General features: G+C 41.5%; 1 protein-coding gene across 4 annotated transcripts in view; it reads left to right on the top strand.

Moving 5' to 3' along the window:
* Positions 1–20458, top strand: part of COX18 (cytochrome c oxidase assembly factor COX18) — an 89333-nt gene that overhangs the window by 66690 nt on the left and 2185 nt on the right. For 2 of the 4 annotated variants that reach the window (XR_013483858.1, XR_013483856.1), the window contains one exon: positions 6983–12695. The exons of the other annotated variants lie outside the window; for them this stretch is intronic. The gene's annotated coding sequence lies outside the window, so the exon portion shown is untranslated. Of the gene's footprint in view, positions 1–6982; positions 12696–20458 lie in introns of those variants that run through there. 4 annotated transcript variants of the gene reach the window in all.

Below are 20458 nucleotides of genomic sequence, written 5' to 3'. Positions count from 1 at the left end.
GAAATATGTTTTGCATGATTGCAGATGTAAAAAAAGGAAAGATTGTGGAAAAACAGGCAAACTGGTTCACTGTTGGTAGATCCAATTCATCTAGTACATCTGGAAGGTGATGTGGAACTATGACCCAAAAGTCATTAAACTGGCCACACCTTTTGACCCACTAATACCACAAGGAATTTAAAGACAGTGGGAGATGACCCATAGACACAAAAATACTCGTAGCAGCCCTTCTTCTAAGAAAGAAATGAAAACTAAGTGGGCACCCATCACTTCAGACTTGGCTGCATAAATTATGGTATATGAATGTAATGGAATTTTATTATACAATAAGAAATAATGAAAGGAACCAATTCAGAGAAATCTGGGAAGACTTTTATGGACTGGAACAGAGTAGAGGATGTAGAAACAGGAGAATCATTTACACAGTGACTACAGCATGGTCTTAAGGTGCAGAATTAGACATACATATGTGGGCATGGGAAAGTATGGATTTGTTTTACTCAAATATGTTTAGTTTTCCCATCCCCCCACCAACAACAAAAAAAAGAGAAAAAGAAGATTTTCAAGATATGCAATGAAGCAAACCCTTAACTAATAGGATATAAGCATAAAAATGGGAGGATAAAAAATTGAAGAAAAATGGAAGAGATTTATAAAGAGAATTATAACACATTTTCTCTGTGAAAGAAAAACAATCACATCTGGGCTCTGAAATCACTGTCATAGTTGTGCTGCTGGGGAAATAGAAATAGCACTAATGAAAATAGACAGGAAAAGCAGATGAATGCACCAAGCAGAGATCCATGCTGGCAGTGACACTCTTGTGAGGCTATAGAGAGAAGAATGTACAAGTTACCTGGAGAAGGGGAAGATATCAAAAATGTGGGAGAAAATCAGAGATCTTGTTAATATCGGAAAGGGGAGACACAGAACATCAATAACTGCCTATTCTCTCATCTTCAGAAATAGTTTTCTAGAGTCATACATAAGCTAATTGAGATCATCTTTTCTGAGGGAAGAAGCAGCTTTCCCAACTTCCAAAACTATGAGATCACAGTTGTGAGAGAGAGAGAACGACAGACAGACAGAGACAGAGAGATATACGGATAGATTCAGAGAGAGAGAGAGACTGAGAAAGAGACACACTGAGAGACACACATACAGAGAGAGACAGAGGGACAGAGAGAGACACACAGAGAGACACAAAGATAGAGATAGAAAGATAGAGACAGAGATAGAGAGAGACAGAAATAGAAAGCCATTTCTGTGGGTTCAGACATCCTTTCCTTAAAGTGCTATGAAAGCACAAATTTGTTGCCTGAGAAAGAGAACACTTAAAATATTAACTTCTATTATTATATCAATTCATTTGTCAGATTTTCATGGGCCTTCAGAACATGGGCAAAATAGACGCCCAAGTATTTTATCCTGTCTGAAGTTATTTTAAATGGACTTTTTCTTTCTATCTTTTGCTGCTGGGTTTTGTTGGTAATCTGGTTCTAAGATATCTGGCAGTTTTCCTTTATGATTTCTTGAAATATAATGTCTAGGCTCTTTTTTTAGTCATGGCTTTTGGATAATCCAATAATTTTTTATAATTAATTAATTAAATTTTTGTTTTCAACATTCACTTCCATAAGATTTTGAGTTTTAAATTTTCTCCCTTTCCTCCTCCCTCCCCAAGATGGCATGCAAACTGACATAGGCTCTACTTATACATTCATATTAAGCACATTTTTCACATTAGTCATGATGTAAAGAAGAATTAGAACTAATAGGAGGAACCATGAGAAAGAAGAAACAAAACAAAACAACAAAAGAAAAGGAGAGCAAACAGTCTGCTTCCATTTGGATTCAGGCTCCATAGTTCTTTCTCTGGATGTGGATAGCATTTTCCATCATGAGTCTTTTGGAGTTGTCTTAGATCTTTGCATTGCTGAGAAGATCTAAGTCTGTCAAAGTCAGTCTTTGCACAATGTGACTGTTACAGTATACAATGTTCTTCTGGTTCTGCTCACTTCACTCAGCATCAGTCCATACAAGTCTTTCCAGGTTTTTTCTGAAGTCTGCCTGCTCATCATTTCTTATAGCACAATAGTATTCTATTACATCCATATACTACAACTCGTCCAGCCATTCCTCAGTTGATGGGCATCCCCTCAATTTCCAATTCTTTGGTGTAATCCAATACTTTTTAAATCATTTCTCCTTGATCTATTTCCAGGTCAATGGTAGGGGGGTTTTTTTGTTCACATTTTCTTCTATTTTTCATTCTTTTAACTTTGTTTATTGCTTCTTGATGTCTCGTGGAGTCATTAGTTTTCACTTAGCCAATTCTGCTTTGTAAGGGATTGTTTTCTTCGTTGAAGGTTTTGTACTTTTTTTTTTTTTACCATTTAGCCAATTTTACTTTTTAAGGAGTTATTTACTTCAATATTTTTTAACCAAATTGTTAATTCTTTTTTTTCATAATTTTCTTGCATTATTCTTATTTTTCCACTTTTTCTTTTACAACTCTTATGTGATTAAACTTTTTTGTCTCTTTTTTATCTCTTTCTTTAACTCTTCTAAGAATTCTTTTTTTTTGGGGGGGGGCAGTGGGGTTAAGTGACTTGCCCAGGGTCACACAGCTAGTGTTATGTGTCTGAGGCTGTATTTGAACTCAGGTCATCCTGAATCCAGGGCTGGTGCTCTATCCACTGTGCCACATCTTCTAAGAGTTCTTGTTAGTCTTGTGTGCAATCTGTGTTTTTCTTTGAATTTTTTCCTGTAAATGTTTTAAAGTCATTGTCTTCTGAGTTTGTGTCTTGGGTTTCCCTGTCACCATAGGAGCTTTATAGTCAGGTGCTTTTGCTGTTGTTGTTTGCTTATGCCCCTCCCCCAGACCATTTCTTGACTTAGAACTTTGTGTTAGACTTGGGTTTTGCTTACCTTGGTTGGGGGGGAGGTCATTGTCTCACGCTTCAGGCTTTTTGTGCTCTGCTGTTTTTACTATTAGTTCCAGGGGTCTATAAATTTTCAGTGCTTCTACAGTCTGGAAGGAGAGGTCTGAGGAGAGGTATGGTCATTGTTCTTCTAGTCTGCATACTGTCCTTACCCAGGTAGGGCCCCCACTCTCTTGCAACTATAAGCACTAGCATTCCTCTCTCCACCCTGGAACCGCAACAGGGAATTGGGTAATGGCTAAGGTGTTGCCAGTCTGGCATGCAGTCCTGCACCCAGGGCCAGCACAGGGGTCCCCTGTAATCTCTTTCTGACCAGATGCCCAACCTTTTATCATTTTTGGCAGTGAAGGCTTCTGGTACTGCCACTGCTGTTGCTGCCACTACCTCCCAGGCCCACAGCTGGCATTGTCTCCAAGCTGCACTGCTAGCCGGCTCCCACCCCAGTGCACCCCAGACTTTTTTTTCCTGCCTCCTAAGTTGTCCTTGGCTGGAAAAAATGTCTCCCCCTGACATTTTGCTGGTTATGCTGCTCCAGCATTCAATTCGACACCTTATTTTAAAGTTGTTTAGTGGGGAATGTTGGGAGAGGTCAGTTTGAATGTTCTCTCTACTCTTCCATCTTAGTACGCAGTTCACATGAAATCTAAGGAAATTGGTCTCAGGTTTCCTTTGGACATGGACCCTGGTCCATTTTTTTTTTTTTAGCATGCACTTGCTCGGAAAACAACAAAAGCCAGTTTATATTTATCTGGAGGTCTTATCTACAAAAGTCCAGACAGCAAAGAAGCACGGTTTAAATAAAGTAGGAATCTCACAAGGGCTGTACTTCCGTTTTGGAGAAAGTAGAGCAAAGATAATTTCATCATGACCTAACGCACGCAAACAAGTATATTCTGGCAGAGAGCAATGTCTGTGCAAGCAAACACCTCCACGAGAGGGCTAGCGAGTCAGACGAGGCTCCGGAGATTCATGAGTAGCTTCAGTTCCGGGCAACAGCTATCTCGTCTGCCATTGGATTGTCACTGGTGCCCATCTTCCCTCCATCCTCCTCCCTCTCTTCAGAGAGTGGGGAAAATTTGCTGGGTTTCTTCTATCCACAGTGGCTTTCTATCTCCCATGATCCTTCAGTCCCTCCTTCCAACTGGGCAAACTACCCTTCCTATTAGATCCCCTTGCCAATAAAGGGCAAATCACTTCACATCTCTGAAACTTGTTTTTTTCATCTTCAAAATGGGAATGATAATGTTTGTAGTTACTTATGGGGAACACAGTTACTATAAATACAGGCGCAGTGTACTCAGATTCGGGAAGACTTGAGTTCAAATCTTGCCTCAGGTACTCACTAGCTGTGTGAGCCTGGGCAAGTCCTCTCTCAGCCTCGGTCTCCTTATCTCTCAAAAAGGGTAGTAAAATCACCTGCCTCCCAAGGTTGTTGTAAGGATCAAATGAGCTAATACTTTTTCTTTTTTTTTTTATTAACTAATTTTTAGTTTTCAACAATCACTTCTCTAAGCTCTCAAGTTTTAAATATTTCTCCCCCTCCCTCGCTGCCTTCCTCCCCAAGATGGCGTGCAATCTGCTATAGGTTCCACATACACATTCCCATTAAACATATTTTCACATTAGTCATGTTGTAAGGAAGAACCAGAGCCAATAGGAGGAACCACAAGAAAGAGGAAACAAAACAAAACAGAAGGAAAAAAAATAGCAAATAGTATGCTTCGATCTGCATTCAAACTCCATAGTTCTTTCTTTGGATGTGGATAGCATTTTCTGTCATGAGACCCTTGGAGATGTCTTAGATCCTTGCATTCCCGAGAAGGGCTAAGTCTATCAAAGTTAGTCATCACACAATGTGGCTGTTACTGTGCACAATGTTCTCCTGGTTCTGCTCACTTCACTCGGCATCAGCCATACACGTCTTTCCAGGTTTTTCTGAAGTCCACCTGCTCATCATTTCCCACAGCACAGTAGTATTCCATTACATTCATATACCACAACTTGTTCAGCCATTCACCGATGGATGGGCATCCCCTTAATTTCCAATTCTTTGCCACTACAGAAAGAGCTGCTATAAATACCCCTGCACATGTGGGTCCCCTTCCCACCCCCATGATCTCTCTGGGATGCAGGCTGGGAAGTGCTGGGTCAAAGAGCATACACCAAATATTTGTAAAGAGCTTTGTAAACCTTCCAGTGCTATAAAGATACTATTATTACATATTGAAGTACTTTGGGAACCATAATGCCTTATTCACATGCTAATTTTTAACATAAATTTCCCTTAATTTTGCCAGTGTGGTATAGTGGAGAGTGCTGAGTGTGGAGACAGAGAACCTATGTTTAAGTCCCGAGTTTGTCATTCACTATTTATATAACCTTGGTCAGGCCACTTAATTTATGGTAAGGTGAGTGGGCTTGACCCAATGACTTCTAAGGTCCTTTATACCTGTAACTCTTATTATGTGATCTACAAAATCAGGAATATAATGATGCTTGTATTGTCTACTTTATAGAAGGAAACTTCTTTGAGAGGTCGAAAGACAGAGGTATGTTGGAGCCAGTTTGTGCTAGCTCATGTGAGCTGATTGTTAAATTTTCGATGTGGGCATATATACGTTGGAAATTGGCAAATGCTACAAATTGGGGTTTTTATTTGTTGTTGACTGTCTATATTTACAGAAGTGATGGAAAAAATGGGTTCCTTCCTGGGTCGCCTTCTCTTCTCCCTCCATACTATTTCACTTGATTATCTTACCAGCGCCACAAATTTGATGACCATCTCTATGCCAGTGATTTTCACGTTTACCTGTACTGCCCCAATCTTTCTCTTGACCTCCCATCTGGCATCTCCAGCTGTCTTTTAGACATCTCAAACTGGATGCCCAGTAGACATCTTAAACTCAATATGTCCAAGACAGAACTCATTATCTTTCCCCAAAAAACCTCCCCACCAACCTTCCCTGTTATTGTAGAGGGCAGTATAATCCTCTCAGTTCCTGAGGCTCACGACCTAGTAGTCATCCTGGATTTCTCACTATCTCTCATCCCCCAGATCCAAGCCATTGCCAAGGCCTGTCGATTTCACTTTTGCACCATCTCTCAAAAATGCCCCCTTCCTTCCTCTGGTGCTGCCTCACCTCTGATGCGGGCCCTCATCACCTCATGCCTTGATTATTGCAACAGCCTGCTGGTGGGTCTGCCTGCCTCAACTCTCTCTCCCCTCCAATTCATCCTCTAGTCAGCCACTAAAATAATTTTCCTAAAGTGCAGATCTGATCATATCATACACACACACACACACACACACACAACACACACACACACACATAACACACACACTCCATTTAGTTAAACTCCAATTACTTCCGATTACTTCCAGCATCAAATACCAAATGCTATTTAGCATTCAAAGTTTTTCAGGACTTAGCCCCTTTCCAGTCTTCTTACACCTGTCTTCCCATCGTGTACTTTTCGATCCAGTGACGCTGGCCTCCTGGCTGTTCCATCAACCAGATCTGAGCATTTTCTCTGGCTGTCCCCCATGCCCAGAACATTCTCCCTCTTCCCTTCTGTCTGTTGACCTCCCTGGCTTCCTTTAAGTTCCAACTAAAAATCCCATTTTTTACAGGAAGCCTTCTCCAATCCCTCTTAATTCCAGTGCCTTCCCTCTGTTAATTATTTCCTATTTATCCTCCATGTAGCTTTCTTTGTATATATTTGTTTTCATGTTGCCTCCCTGTTAGATTGTCAGCTCCTAGAGGGCAGGGACTGTCTTTCGCCTCTTTTTGTATCCCCAGTGCTTAGCAGAGTGCCTGGTACATAGTAGGCACTTAACAAATGTTTACTGAATGAGTGAAAATAATGCGGATTAAATTTAAAAGCATATTTTATATACATCCCCTCCCGCAGAGAGCTGGTTGTTAAACATTTACCAGCATACTCCTGCTAAAAGCATTCCATGAATGTGAATTTTTAGTTTTCTGATTTCTTTTGGGGTAAATTTTTTTAAAAATCATGTTGTGCTTTGACTTTAGCATAGATAACATCTTGTGAGAAGAAAAAGCCTTACAGAAAGGAACTCTGGGTCCAGATTTTAGCAAATGCCTGAACCTGCGCAGAAACCAAGCGTGAACCACAGATGACATTTGCTTTTATCAGAATGAGGCAGAAGAAACTGATTCCAGATTTTTCAAGTACTTGGAGCCTACCTGATGAAGGGAAAGGTCAAAGCATGTTCAAGCTAGTGATGGTGATCACTGACAATGATCTTTCCAATTAATATCGGAATGAATATCTACCCAAGTATTTATTTCCATGACACTCACCAGAGGCCTTAGTTTGGCCACCTAGACAAGCCATCACCCTAAAGCCCAAATTCTCCATTTCTGAGAAATTTCTATATGTACTTTCTAGCTCCCTTGATCCTTCAAATGGTTTCTCCGTGCCTCCCTACCTCCCTTTCTTCACTTTAATCTTTCTTGAAATAAATGCATGCTGGCTGAGCATTTTCCAGAGGTTGAGGGAGAAAGTTTCTCTCTCAATACTGTCCCCTTTCTAAAGAGAAGAAGCAGAGGGGAACCTGGAAACACGATGTCTCATCTTTTGTTCTACCTGACTTCCTGGCTGCCCAGAGAATAGAAAATGCCATTCTATCCACGTTTTCCCCCCAGCTCAGCCAACACACAGGCCACTGTTGTTGGGCAAACGGTAAAATCCAGTGTTTATGGCTTGTCATTGCTGTTCAGACATTTCCAGCTAGCTTTTAGGAAGAACAGACAACCAAAAGAGCCCCTCTTAAGTCTTTTATTGATTTTACAGTTCAATTAAATAAACATATGTCAAAATGCACAGGGCTGGTGAGTGAGCGTAATCCTCAAGAATGACATGGTTGAACTCGACCTTCCTTGTAGCCATGAAGAATTCTTTAACCTTTCCTTCCATTTCATGCAGCCCAGTTTGGTGAATTGGTATTATTTTTCTTATTAAGTCATTGCCACAGCTGTCCGTCAACTGCTGCCTTTGGTCCAAGAGAAGACTTCTTATTCCTGAGGTTAGTTATTTCTGAAGCTCTCCAGATTCAAATCCACTGCATTCTCTTCCAAATCCTCACACTTATTTCCATTTTCAAATATAGTCCTAAAGCCAGCTGGTGAGCTTGACATTTGGGCATTTCCATCATTTGGGTTAGGCTTTCCTCTTTGTGGGCCAAATTCTTCCTCCTCGTGTGCACAGAGACGTAGCAGAAAAGGAAGATGAAAAGAAACCAGCCGCACAGGGATGAGAGAGAGCATAGGAGGGCCGTCCCTCTTCTTGAACTTTGAAAACCCAATAGAAAAAAAAACCCCAAAACCAAACTTTCAACTACTTTCCAGCATCCTCAACGCCACAAACACCTGATGTTTGTCTTTCCTGGGGGAAGCCAAGATGTCAGTGTCACAGGGGCCCTGTAGAGTTTGGCATGCTGAGGTTTCCCCTAAGTAATTATTTCCTTGATCATATCCACGTCATGAACAGCTGTGTGAGTCAGGAGAGGCAGGTCAGCTCATAGAAATGAGTCATTAAACCCTGCCTCAGGGTCCGAGAAGGGAACAGATTGACTTGGTTTTCAAATGTGCTGTTCTCTATGTTTATCCTATATGTACATATCTATCTTTCTATCTATCTATTGATGTATCATATTTTTATTTGTTTTGTTAAATTTTTCCCAGTTGCATTTTAATCTGCTTCAGGCTGCACATGTGAGTGTTGAGGGCCCCAGACTACCCCCATAGGATAGGTGTTTGGCACTTTTGATGTCGTGGCTAGAGAGCTGACTTCATTTTTGTATGGGTTGGGGAAGCAATTGGGATTAAGTGACCTTTCCAGGGTCACACAGCTAGTAAATGTCTGAGGCCAGATTGGAACACAGGTCCTCCTGACTCCAGGACTTGTGTTCTATCCACTGTAGCACTTAGCTGCCCCATCATTACTATTGTTTAAAACTCAATATGTGTTCTTTTCATTTTCTTCAATTAGTCACTACAATGGCTCTTTCAAACATCTTCATCTCTCCTCAAATTTCCCACGGCTCCCCCTAACTCTGTGTCCAACTGTACAGTCTGTTCCAGATTTCGTATTAATGGATGAGCTCTGGCATATCCATTCAGGTGCCTGTCAAACTCTGAGCCAAGGACATTGTTTATCCATTTGGTTCTCCCTGTGTGATGGTTAGACCAAACTCCTTTGAATACATAGAACTCTATCTCAGGACACTTTGCAGTGTTCGGGGCTTCAACACAATCAACTCATTGGCATCCACAGACAGGAGGACTGGATAGAATCCCTCTTCCACCTGGATCCTGTTCTGGGTCTTCTCCATCATAGTGGTTATTTGTCTCATAACATTGATCCCTTCATTTGTCATGTCCTTGTATGACTCTTAAAACTGTTGAATGCTGAATGATAACTGTTGAATAACATGAGTGTCTCATTTCATTCCAGAATTGAACCTTAAACTACCAGGGGATTGGCCTGAGTCAGGCACAGCCTCACGACCAAAAGTTTTCACCACTATGGTGGAGAAGACCTCCATATACATTTGATCAATTGGTCTGCTCTACCTGTTTTTGTTTCCTTTAATGATGCTTCCGCCTAAGCATATTCATGATAAGCACATCTGAGACTGTGATGTTAGAATCCAAGTGTAGCAGCCCCATCATTTCTGATTGTAAAAGGTGTGGTAAAATTTTTTTCTAATTTTTCCCATTTTTCCTGTTCATTTTCCTTCCATTTTCACCCCAAAATGATCTTGGCATGATTTTTCCCCCTAAAGGACAGTGTCATTTCTGTCTTCCCGTGGATATAGTCACAGATGATGAATTGTTAATGAGTGAACAAGGTACTAATACACTGTTATCCCTCTGCAAAAACAAAACAACTCATTCAGATCACCTTCAGGGCTGTCTTCCAGAAAAGTGTATCCCCTCCATACATCAAAATCATTCAATATCATAAGTAAACATGGAAATAAATATGGCGCTGCCATCTAACTGATAGATCCTGGTTAGTAGGGGGTCTATAATATGTGCGGCAATTTTGACTAGCAAAGAAACTGATCCAGAATCTCTCAAAAAAGCAAAGATTCTCAAGGACTGGGGGGGTAATTTTAAATTTGATTACTCATCACTTCCTTTTGCACTTCATTATTGGGTGAGGGAATGGGGAGGAAGAGGAAAATGTTTTCCAAATTTTGGCCTCATAAAGTCATACATAGTAATTCAAGTTTACTGGCTAATAGCTATTTAAACAGAGCCAGATGTGTGCAGCACAGGGCAGATGTCTGGGTCAGTGGGTGCTGCTGATTCCCCTCTCTATTCTTAGAATTCCTTGCTCTGATATATCCATACTTGATCATCCTGTGACACTTGTCTGTGTTCTCCCATCATTCCATGAGGGTGCACCCAGTGTACTTCAGGCCTTTTTTGCATTCTGTTGACAGAATCATCTTGTATGGAAACAAATCTTCGGATACCATTCTATGGCCGTAGAAATCTTTGCTTCTCACTACTACTTAAAAGAATTCTAAAGAGTTTGTTCACATGTCAGTCAAAGGAGAATTTAGAGTCTAAAAAATCATAAAATGAATCACCAAATCACATGTAGCACCCTTAGGAATCCCAAACTTGGATGCCCCAAGATGTTACCCAATTTCAAGGTCTTCCATGAGCGTGTTTCCACCCAAAAGCATAGCTCACCCATCCTCATTGATATATTTACATTTTCTTATCAGCCAAAGGGCATTGTTAGTCGAAAGTAAGAGCTTGAAACAACATGATAATCAAGGTCATAATAAAACATTTCTTCCCCATATACCTGAGGAATATTCTCTCACAAATATATTCATCATCAGTGGGAAGAATTGATAAGCCTAGGGAACACATGTGGCAGACCACAAATGTAGAGAATGGATATTTCCAGAGCACCTACCACAGGGACACAGACATATGGACAGGGCATGGTGGCGGAGGGGCAAGTAATGTTGCTGATGCTTTCCGTTGATGTCACTTTTGCCCTTGGGCCCAGTTCTTTCTGGTCTGAGGGGACATCAAGTCTATTTCAGGCATGTAGGCATGAAATATAACCTCTATCATACATTACTCCCTTCTGGTCTCAGATGGCTGCTATTTTGTGGTGTTCCTTTGGCCCTGTGGTCACTGCCAGTTGCTGTTAGGCACAGCAACTACCTTGTATTTAGCTATTTTCTATTTATTCTCTTTATAATATCATCTATCTATCTATCCATCTATCTATCTACCTATCTGTCTATCTAATCTACCTATCCTTGTTGTCTCCTTGTATTAGGATGTATGTTCCTTGCAAATAGATTGTTTCACCTATTTTATTTGTATCCCTAGCACCTAGAACACTGTCTGGCATATAGATGTGCTTAATAAGTGTTTGGTGGTTGATTTGTGAATGACTCCGTTGGGCATGAGGTTATGACTCTTCCAGCTTGTAGTTTCAGCCAGAGTACTCTACTGAGGTACTACGTCTTTTTTGGAAGATGAATAATGGAGACTACCATATCTCTTTTAGCTTGAAGCTTGGAGGCTTAAGCTAAAGCACTTAGAGAAAGGCATGGCCCTCAAAATATATCAGTCTTGCAACATTGATTGTGACAGGCTTTTCCTCTCCAAAGGGAGAATCATCACCTGAAAGTCCAATTTCTTTAAAGCACAGAATATCCAACCAGCTACATAGCACCCACAGTGATTAACTTTAGTTTCAACTTCCTGTTCACCACGACTAGTGTCACCCAGAGTCACCAGGGTCATTTAAATCTTATCATCACCATATTTCTTTCTTTGTATCAATTTTATCACCTTCAAATGGGTGTGTGCATCGTATTCGTTTACCCTATGTATGACAGAAATGCTAACAAGGAAAGAACCACCAAAATCTTTTGAAAGAACACACCAGCTATGAGAGTATGAAATGCAGTGAATGGAGTAATGGGGGAAAACCCAGGGAATTCTAGATAAAAGTGAGTGTGATTTCATATTACCTGACTGGTGGAAATCAGCTTTGGCTTTTGGACTCCGGGTCTGAATTCTCCGAATTCCCTTGGAGGAATATTAAGAAATACTGGTAGTGGTTCCCAAATGTGATGACGTCAGTCTGAAGGAGATTAATTGCCTACACTTAATGGTGTCATTATTGGATGGTTAAAGACGCTTTATTGAGATCAGGAGCTAGACGTGTCTTATAATTCTTAAGATGTTCATAATCCATAGATTAAGAATGAAGCTGTTTGTAATACTGGAAAATGAATGAGAAAAGAGTAAAAACTCTCCAAAGTTTCAACAAAATGAATTTCCTGCCACAGCTTTCTAGCCCATAACTGTACATGCCTGTAAATATATGTACATTTACATCTATGTGTAATATTTAAGACTTTTTAAAAGGATTGGCACTGAACTGTGGCACAGAACCAATTTTTTTTTTGACACATATTGTTAAAATTCTTTCAAAGAAAGATTTGGAAACATTTTTTTGACTAACTTGCGTTGAGTTTTTTTCTCCAGCTTCTTTGCCAAAACAAATTAGCACAGGTCAACAGTCATTTGTCAGCCTCAGTTTTCTTTTTGTCATTTGTATATATTAGTTAGAGGGAGCCACCCAGAAGACTGAAGGTGATTTTTTTTTTTGCATTTACAGAACAGAGACTACCATTTGTCCTATTTATAAAATAAATGATATTTTAAAATATTTGTGACCTGGATTCTTTGTACTGTCTCTTTTTCTTCCTTTCTTCTTCCCTCCTTCCCACCCTCCCGCCCTCCCTCTCCCCTTCCTTCCTTCCTTTTCCTTTCTTTCCTCCCTTTCTTTTTCTTTATTTTATTTTTCCACTTAGGGATGAAATATTTTACATTGCTATGATTTAATATTTGTTATGCTCCCAATGTGCCAAACTCATATAAAACACATATACACATTCTGTAGGGAAAGAGAGATGAAGAGGGGGAAGAAGAATGAAGAGGTAGAGAGACAGACAGACAGGAGTCAGGAAGATCTGCATTTGAATTCTTCCTCAGATACTTACTGGCCAGATGATCCTGGGCAAGTCACTTAAGATCTCTCAACCTTAGTCTTCTCATCTGTGAAATGGAGATGATAATAGCACCTACCTCACAGGGTTGTAAAGATCAAATGAAATAATGTGTCTAAAAGATTTTACAAACCTTAAAATGCCACATACATGTTAATTAACTATTGTTATTGCATCCACACCTACCCATACCCACACATAAACACACCCACACCAACACACCAAATAGTCTCTACCTTTTGAAAATTATATTCAAATGGATGGTATAGCTATTGTGCTTGCCTATACTTTCTGCAAAATACATGTGAAAATGCTAAAGTTTTTGATGTCCATGTGGAAAATTGTTCTCTATTTTAAAGTGCCACTGACCGCAACAATATCAAGATTTATTTGTATAAAATGTGAGATTTTTCAAGGAAATACATTTTGGCTAGCTGTAAATCTATTATTATTTTTCCTGAATAGAATTAAACATGGCCTATAAGTTAAATGAGTTTAAATAAAACATTTTATTAGCTCCTTGAGGTATATGGATGATAGGAAGCTATATTGATGTACTTAAAATACAACTTAAGCAGCTCTTTCCCCCATGAATCCTTTTCCAATGGTATGAAAATGTCATTTGAGTGTTGCAAATTTGCAGCAATTATATAAAATTCTGAGTGTGTATGAAAGAAATATGAAGATAGAAAGCTGTGAGCTTGAATTTGGAGGTCACATTGAATAAAAAAAAAGCATAAGCGCAATACTTCCCTAAACCTTGGTCTTCAGGTAAGATACATGGAGCACAAAAGGAAGGCTGTTACTGACTATATTAAGAGATTGATTGGCGTCCTGAAATAAAATCTAAATGGGAAGTACATGTTTTAATCAACACAATACAAATCTTAATGCATACTTTTGGAAGGGTAAAATGGACTGTAAGAAATTTGGAAAATATCCCAGCAAAAATCTGTATACTATCAACAAAATCATATGTAGGCATTATCGCAAGATGAATAATTCCCTCACCAAATGAGTTAGAGGTTGAGAGAGATTCTTAGAGAACATAATTAATAAGCCTAAAATCCATAGCAATATTTTGGGAATAAGGAGACGTCATTTCATCAAGCAGTAGTAAAGACTGAATAACAGGTACCCACAGCAGCTTTGCCTCCAAGTGGAGCCAATGAAACCACTAAGATCCAAGAGTGAATCAAAGGGCCCTCTGTGGGGGACATCCGTGTGCATTCAGCCCACAGCATGTAGACAATGAAGTGTCAGACACTGGGCTGAATCATATAGATGTCTTTGTGGGAATGATGCGGTTTATGTTGGCCATTCAGATACAGGTCATTGTCATGAAAAACTACAGAAAGGTTATATTTGTGTAGGCTAGACAATCCATGTAGATTATGCAAGGAAATGATGGAGGCTGTGTAATAAAATGACTACACAACTGGAATGATGCATCAGAAGTTTGCTATCTTAAACAGCCCAGAAGAACTTAGAGCCTCGGATCAAATGCATTTCCAAAAGACTTGCAGCATGCTACCTATCTTCCAGGGCAACCAGGCGGTGCGATGGGTAGAGTGCCAGGCCTGGAGCCTGGAGGGCTTGTCTTCCTGAATGCTAATGTGGCGTCAGATACTGATTAGCTGTGTGACCCTGGGCAAGTCACTCACCCTTGTTTGCTGTAGTTTTCTCACGTGTACGAGCTGGAGAAGGAAATGGCAAACTACGCCAGTATCTGCCAAGAAAACCTGAATGGGGTCACAGAGAGGCAGATGTGACTGAAAACAACTGAACAATAAAACCCATCTTCCGACAGAGGGATGATGGACTCAACACAGGTTGAGACATGTTTTGGGAGGACATGGACAGTGCAGTCTTGTGTTTTTCTTAAATATGCATTCTATAACAATGTCTTTGTTGTTCTTTCTCAATGGAGGTGGGGTGGGGAAGTTGGAAGGGAAGATCTATTTTGGAGCTATTGCTTATAGTAATCAGTTGAAGATGAGTCAGAAAAACCCAAGTTCAAATCTTGTCTCAGACACTTATTATCTGTCTGACTGTGGGCACATTACTTAACCTTAAATTTGTACTCTCATTATGGCTTTCTAAACTAGAAAGTTTTGTTTTTGTTTTTTGGCAATTGGGGTTAAGTGACTTTCCCAGGGTCACACAGCTAGTAAGTATCAAGGTATCAAGTGTTTGGTCTGAGGCTGGATTTGAACTCAGGTCCTCCTTACTTCGGGCTGGTGTTCTAACCACTTTGCCACCCAGCTGGCCCCTAAACTAGAAAGTTTTGAGAAGTGAATGAGAAGACAGGAAGTGGACACAGCTTCTTCTAGAACTTGGCTCTGAAAGGGAGGAGAGCGTCTTTTCATCTTTTAATCCTGTGATAATCGGCTGGTTCTCAGCATTAAGGCTAGAGAGCTCCGTCTGGATGTGCTGGATATTTGTGGTATGACAGGAGCCTTGAGGAACTTTCTCCAAAGGTCCTTTTGTACCATAATGGATCATAGAGAAGGGTGTCCTTCTGGCTGTGTTCCTGTTACATCATAAACTAACCTCTGCCATTTGCCCTGAGGCCCAACGACATTATTGTGTAAGTCATGGTGTCATAGAGTTAGATCTGGTAGTTACCTTAGAGGACATTTGGTTTTGTCCTTTCATTTTAAAGATGAGGAGAATGTGGCCCAGAGATATGCGGTGATTTGCACAAGGTCACCTAGGTAGTAAGTGCAAGGCCCAGGACACAGATGTAAGCTCCATGTAATCTGTAGAGAAATGCAGTGGTGCATTCACACTATGTTGGCTTGTGCGCCATCTTCCTTTCCCCACGCTTTAAGGGAGGGCGTATTAATTATCCTCCGAGGGAGTGCGATAGCTGAATTGTCTATTAGGTGGCACTGTAACCAAGCCAGCAGCCAAATTGTCTCATCAGAGTGGCTCTGATCCACACTGGCTGCCGGGCACCCAGCATACGCACGCCCAGACGCTTCCTCTCACCACCACCTTCCCTGCTATTGCTCTCAGCCACTCAGCGGTGCCGGGTGAAGATGATGGCCGTCCCCAGGGTGTTTATCTTCCGATGAGGCTCCAGGGAGTTGAGGGCTTATGTTTTTGTAATTGTTCATAGGTTCCTCTGAGCCCTTTGTGTCTTTGTGAATTATCCCTGGTGGCTAAATAAAGGAGGCCCCATACTTGGTCCCCACAATGTACTCTGCAGCAACTGGGGAAACCGAGACACGAGCTATGTTAAATTTTGTCTAAGAGATTCTACTGGAGAGCTACAAGTGGGTTCAAAGAACCTTTTGGTCCCAGCTCATTCAACAGATGAGGAAACTGAGGCGAACAGAGTTGAATGACTTGCCCAGGGCCACAAGGCTAATGAGTGTTTGAGGCCAGATTTGAACTCGGGAAGATGAATCCTCCCAATTCCAGGCCTGGCATGCTCTCTGGCCCTTTGGTGAAAGCTTCCAGGATCCATCTTGTCTATGTGAGCCCAGAGCCTTTGGGGTTCGGGTAGTAGGACTGGGGACCCTGTAGCCTCGAGGCCACATGTTACCTCTAGGTCCTTGAGCGTGGCCCTTTGACTGAATCCAAACTTACTGGTTTGGATTTAAAGGGCCGCCCTTGAGGTCCTGGAGGGTCACATGTGGCCTCGAGGCCACAGGTTCCCCAGCCTTGGGTAGAGGATAGGGACAGCAATTCTAATGGCATGTCACAAATTAGGAGATTATTTGTTATTATTCAAGCTTTTAGTTCAATAAAGGCAGATAGGTCCTGCTTCCAGACAGCAACTGCATTAAGTTTTGTTTGTTTGTTTGTTTAGCAAGCTGCTGTGATGACGTCAATGCCTAGTTTAATAGGGAGGCTGAGGGCAGAGATCCTGGTGCAGAAGGAAGATCTTCACCAGCAGCACTAAACACGAACCGCCCACCACCAAGGGAAACTAAGAGGCCTTGTCATAGAAGAGGCACACCCCACCCCCCAAACAACTAGCCCTATTTCTAGCCTGACCACCCATTTCCTCCTCTCTTCCCACCCCCAGCCATCATTCAGTATACCAGCCTGGTGGAGGAGGGGCTTCCATTCCTGCCACCGCCACCGGGCTTGACTGCCACTAATGGGTTGGGAATCCAAGAAGTTCCAGGAAGAGCAGTACCTCCAAGTCTTTTGGCTTTATTTCCACTCAGCTCTCACTGTTACTCTTCCAGGGGAGCAATTCTTGTAGAGGTGTGACCTGGAACTTGCTTCTGCACCAGTGCCTCCCTTTCTCAGCAGCCCCAGTTGACTGAAGACTCAACAAAGAAAGTTCTCTCCACCAAAGTCCTTGGCACGGTCAATGATTCACAGATATGGTGTTATCAATAGAAAAGACTGTCTACTTGCCTTGTTGTTTAGTTGTTTCAGTTGTGTTTAGCCCTTTGTGGCCCCTTTTGGAGAGTTTCTTGGCAAAGATACTGGAGTGGATTGCCATTTCCTTCTCCAGCTCATTTGATGGATGAGGAAACTGAGGTGAACAGAGTTGAGTGACTTGCCCAGGGTCACAAGGCTATTAAGTGTCTGAGGCCAGATTTGAACCCAAGAAGATGGCATTCTCTGCATTATGGTGCTACCTAGCTGCCCCAAGCCTACTCTATTTTCCTACCCTACCATAAAGACCACTGAATCCTTCCATCTGACATGTAGCTGAATCATTTTACATTTGTGGTTTTCTCCGACAGAATGAGATCTCCTTGAGATAAGAAGCTACCTTACTTTTCTGTTTTCTCCAGCTCTTAGTATTTTACCCATAGTAAGTGCTTCATAAAAGCTTTTTTCATCTACTCCTTCATTCATTCTCAGGCATTAAAACATTTTGACCTAGTTGGGAATAAATATTTATAACTTATTCATATCTTTCCTGAAGCATCTCAGTTCCCTTGAAAAATAATCTTTTGTATATTGCAATGTTTTAGGTTTCCTCAATCTTTCCCACTAGTGCTGGTGACAGATTAGCAAACTATGGGAACACACAACTTGTGTTGTCTCTTAAATCTAATCATTAAAAGTAGATTACAAGAAACGCTATCCCAAAAGATTACAACATTCCATCTCATTTACCCTGATAATCAGATGACTCTGAAATGTTAGTTAATTTTAAATCCTGCATATTTTGTTTGCAATTCATTAACCTTTACAAATAGTTACTCAAAAATAGAAATAACAAAAGAGGTTTCAGATGTCATCAGTTGTATTCCAGGAAAGTGATCCAAGGCCCCAGAAAACTGAGTCTCCTAACAAAGAGTTTGAAAAATAATAAACTTTTACAGAATTCTTCCTTTATTATACTCAAATTCTACAATATTTTAAGGAATGGATACCACATGTGAGATAATGGTTACCTCGGGGGCTCCATTGGTCAGGTCACTGAGTTGCCTTAAGCAACAGTAAGTCAGTCACTCGAACACCCCAGAGTACAAAATCCCCAAAGTCAGTCATGAGCTAGGTGTGGACTGATGAGATATATATATATATATATATACACACATATACATATATCTCCACATATCTAAATTATATATACATATATTATATACATGTGCACATGTATGTGTGTATACATATGAACATATATGCACATGCAGCTCTCTGTATATACACACACACCTATATGCACACATATGTACATGTGTGTATGTATCTTTGTATGTATGCGTGCATGTGTGCATATATGTATGCATGTTAGGAGGTCGACAGGATTCCAGCTGGTTCTATTCTGAGACTGAGACATAAGTTGGGGATGGGAAGCCATGCTAGTTTCCTAAAGGACATTACATAATCAATCGACCATCAAGCCATTTATTTATCTGTTTGTTTATTTATCATTATTATGGCAACTGAGACTGTGCAATTCAGTTAAATTCAATAAGCAGTTATTGAGGGGGCAGCTAGGTGGTACAGTGGATAGAGCACTGACCCTGGAGTCAGAAGGACTTGAATTCAAATCCAGCCTCAGAACTTACTAGCTGTGTGACCCTGGGCAAGTCATGTAACCCCAGTTGCCTCAAAAAGAAAAAAAAAGCAATCATTGAGCCGATGTGTCCAGCAGCAGAGCCAGTCAACAAACATTTATCAAGCTCCTGTGTTTCAGGAGTTTACTACGTGCTGGAGTCAAGTGTTAGTGATAAAAACAAAACAAGACAACCAAAATGGCCCTTGTCCTCAAGGAATTAGCATCCGTCTATGCACAGCATGCAGACTCGCATTCTGCTGTGTGCACAGATAAGTAAGTGTAGCTTACTAGTTATTAAAACTTAAAATTGCACTAAGACTTTGGGGACAGACTGTATGTAAAATACACACAAAGTGGTTGAGGAAGAGAACCCTAGCAATTTGGGGGGAAATCAGGAAAAGCTTCCTGTAGGAAGTGGCGTGTGAGCTGGGCCTTGCGAGGAGCTGGGACTGCCAAGAGGTAGAAGTGAAGAAAGGGAGTGTTTCGGGAAGGGGAGACAGCCCCGCGCCAAGGCACGGAGGGGCCATGTTGTGCACGGGGAGGGACAAGCGTGCCACCTGGGTTGGAACATGAGGACGTGAGGGGGGTGATGTGGAATCAACCTGGACAGACACCTCGCCCTGGTCTCTTGTCTCTGGCTCTGCAGAGGCGTCTTTTTGACGTGATTGTGTTTGTTTCTGTTTGAATTGCTGTCTTCTTTTAGGTATGGAAGCCATCCCAGGCTGAAGTGGGGGAGGCCAGGCAAGACAGAGCCCCGGCCCTGGATTCCTGGCCTCAGTCACCTCATCAAACTCCATGAAAGCAGGGATGAGGGCCAGCTTTTGTGAAATGGAAGTAGTGAATCAGGAAGCCACATTCCTTTCTCTCCAGTTCTGTGGGGAATTATAAAGTCTCGTCGCTTGAGTGTGTTTTCTAGTAGATGGAGCAGAAAAACACCAATACCAGTTCCTCCAGGCTACGCTATCTAACTTAGGCAAAACCACTTGATGGCAGCGGCTCTGTTCAGCAGTTTGGGGACTTAAAGGAAGCTACTAGAAAGAATCCAAGGGGCTGCTAAAGGCTTCAGGCCACAGGCCATTCCATTACGTCTTAACTCACCAGCCTCCAAAGAGAAGCTGAAGGAGACAGGGCAGGGGCAGGGGCAGCAGTCAGGGCCACAAACAGGACGAGGTTGGCGCTGCAGCCACCTCCAAACCAGGGAGGGTGTCATAGGGAGCAGAGTGGGGTGGAATCAGGGCAGCTCCATGACACAGGCTATGGGAGCAGCAGATTCTTGCTCAGATAAGTCTGATTGCTTTGCCATCTCTGACGTCACAGACAGGGAGATGCCAGATATTGGCTTGGCCAGGGGTGGCTGTATAAGTATGGGGCAGGGAAATTTCCATAAAAGAGTAAGTGGGCTGGGGGCAGGGGCAGGAGGAGGAGGGGGTGTGAATA

This window comes from Phascolarctos cinereus, unplaced genomic scaffold, assembly GCF_003287225.1.
Source record: "Phascolarctos cinereus isolate Bilbo 61053 unplaced genomic scaffold, phaCin_HiC Scaffold_9;HRSCAF=440, whole genome shotgun sequence".
In the NCBI taxonomy this organism is placed as follows: domain Eukaryota; kingdom Metazoa; phylum Chordata; class Mammalia; order Diprotodontia; family Phascolarctidae; genus Phascolarctos; species Phascolarctos cinereus.
Note: the sequence above shows the minus strand (reverse complement) of the source record. Positions and strands in the feature narration are given on the sequence as shown.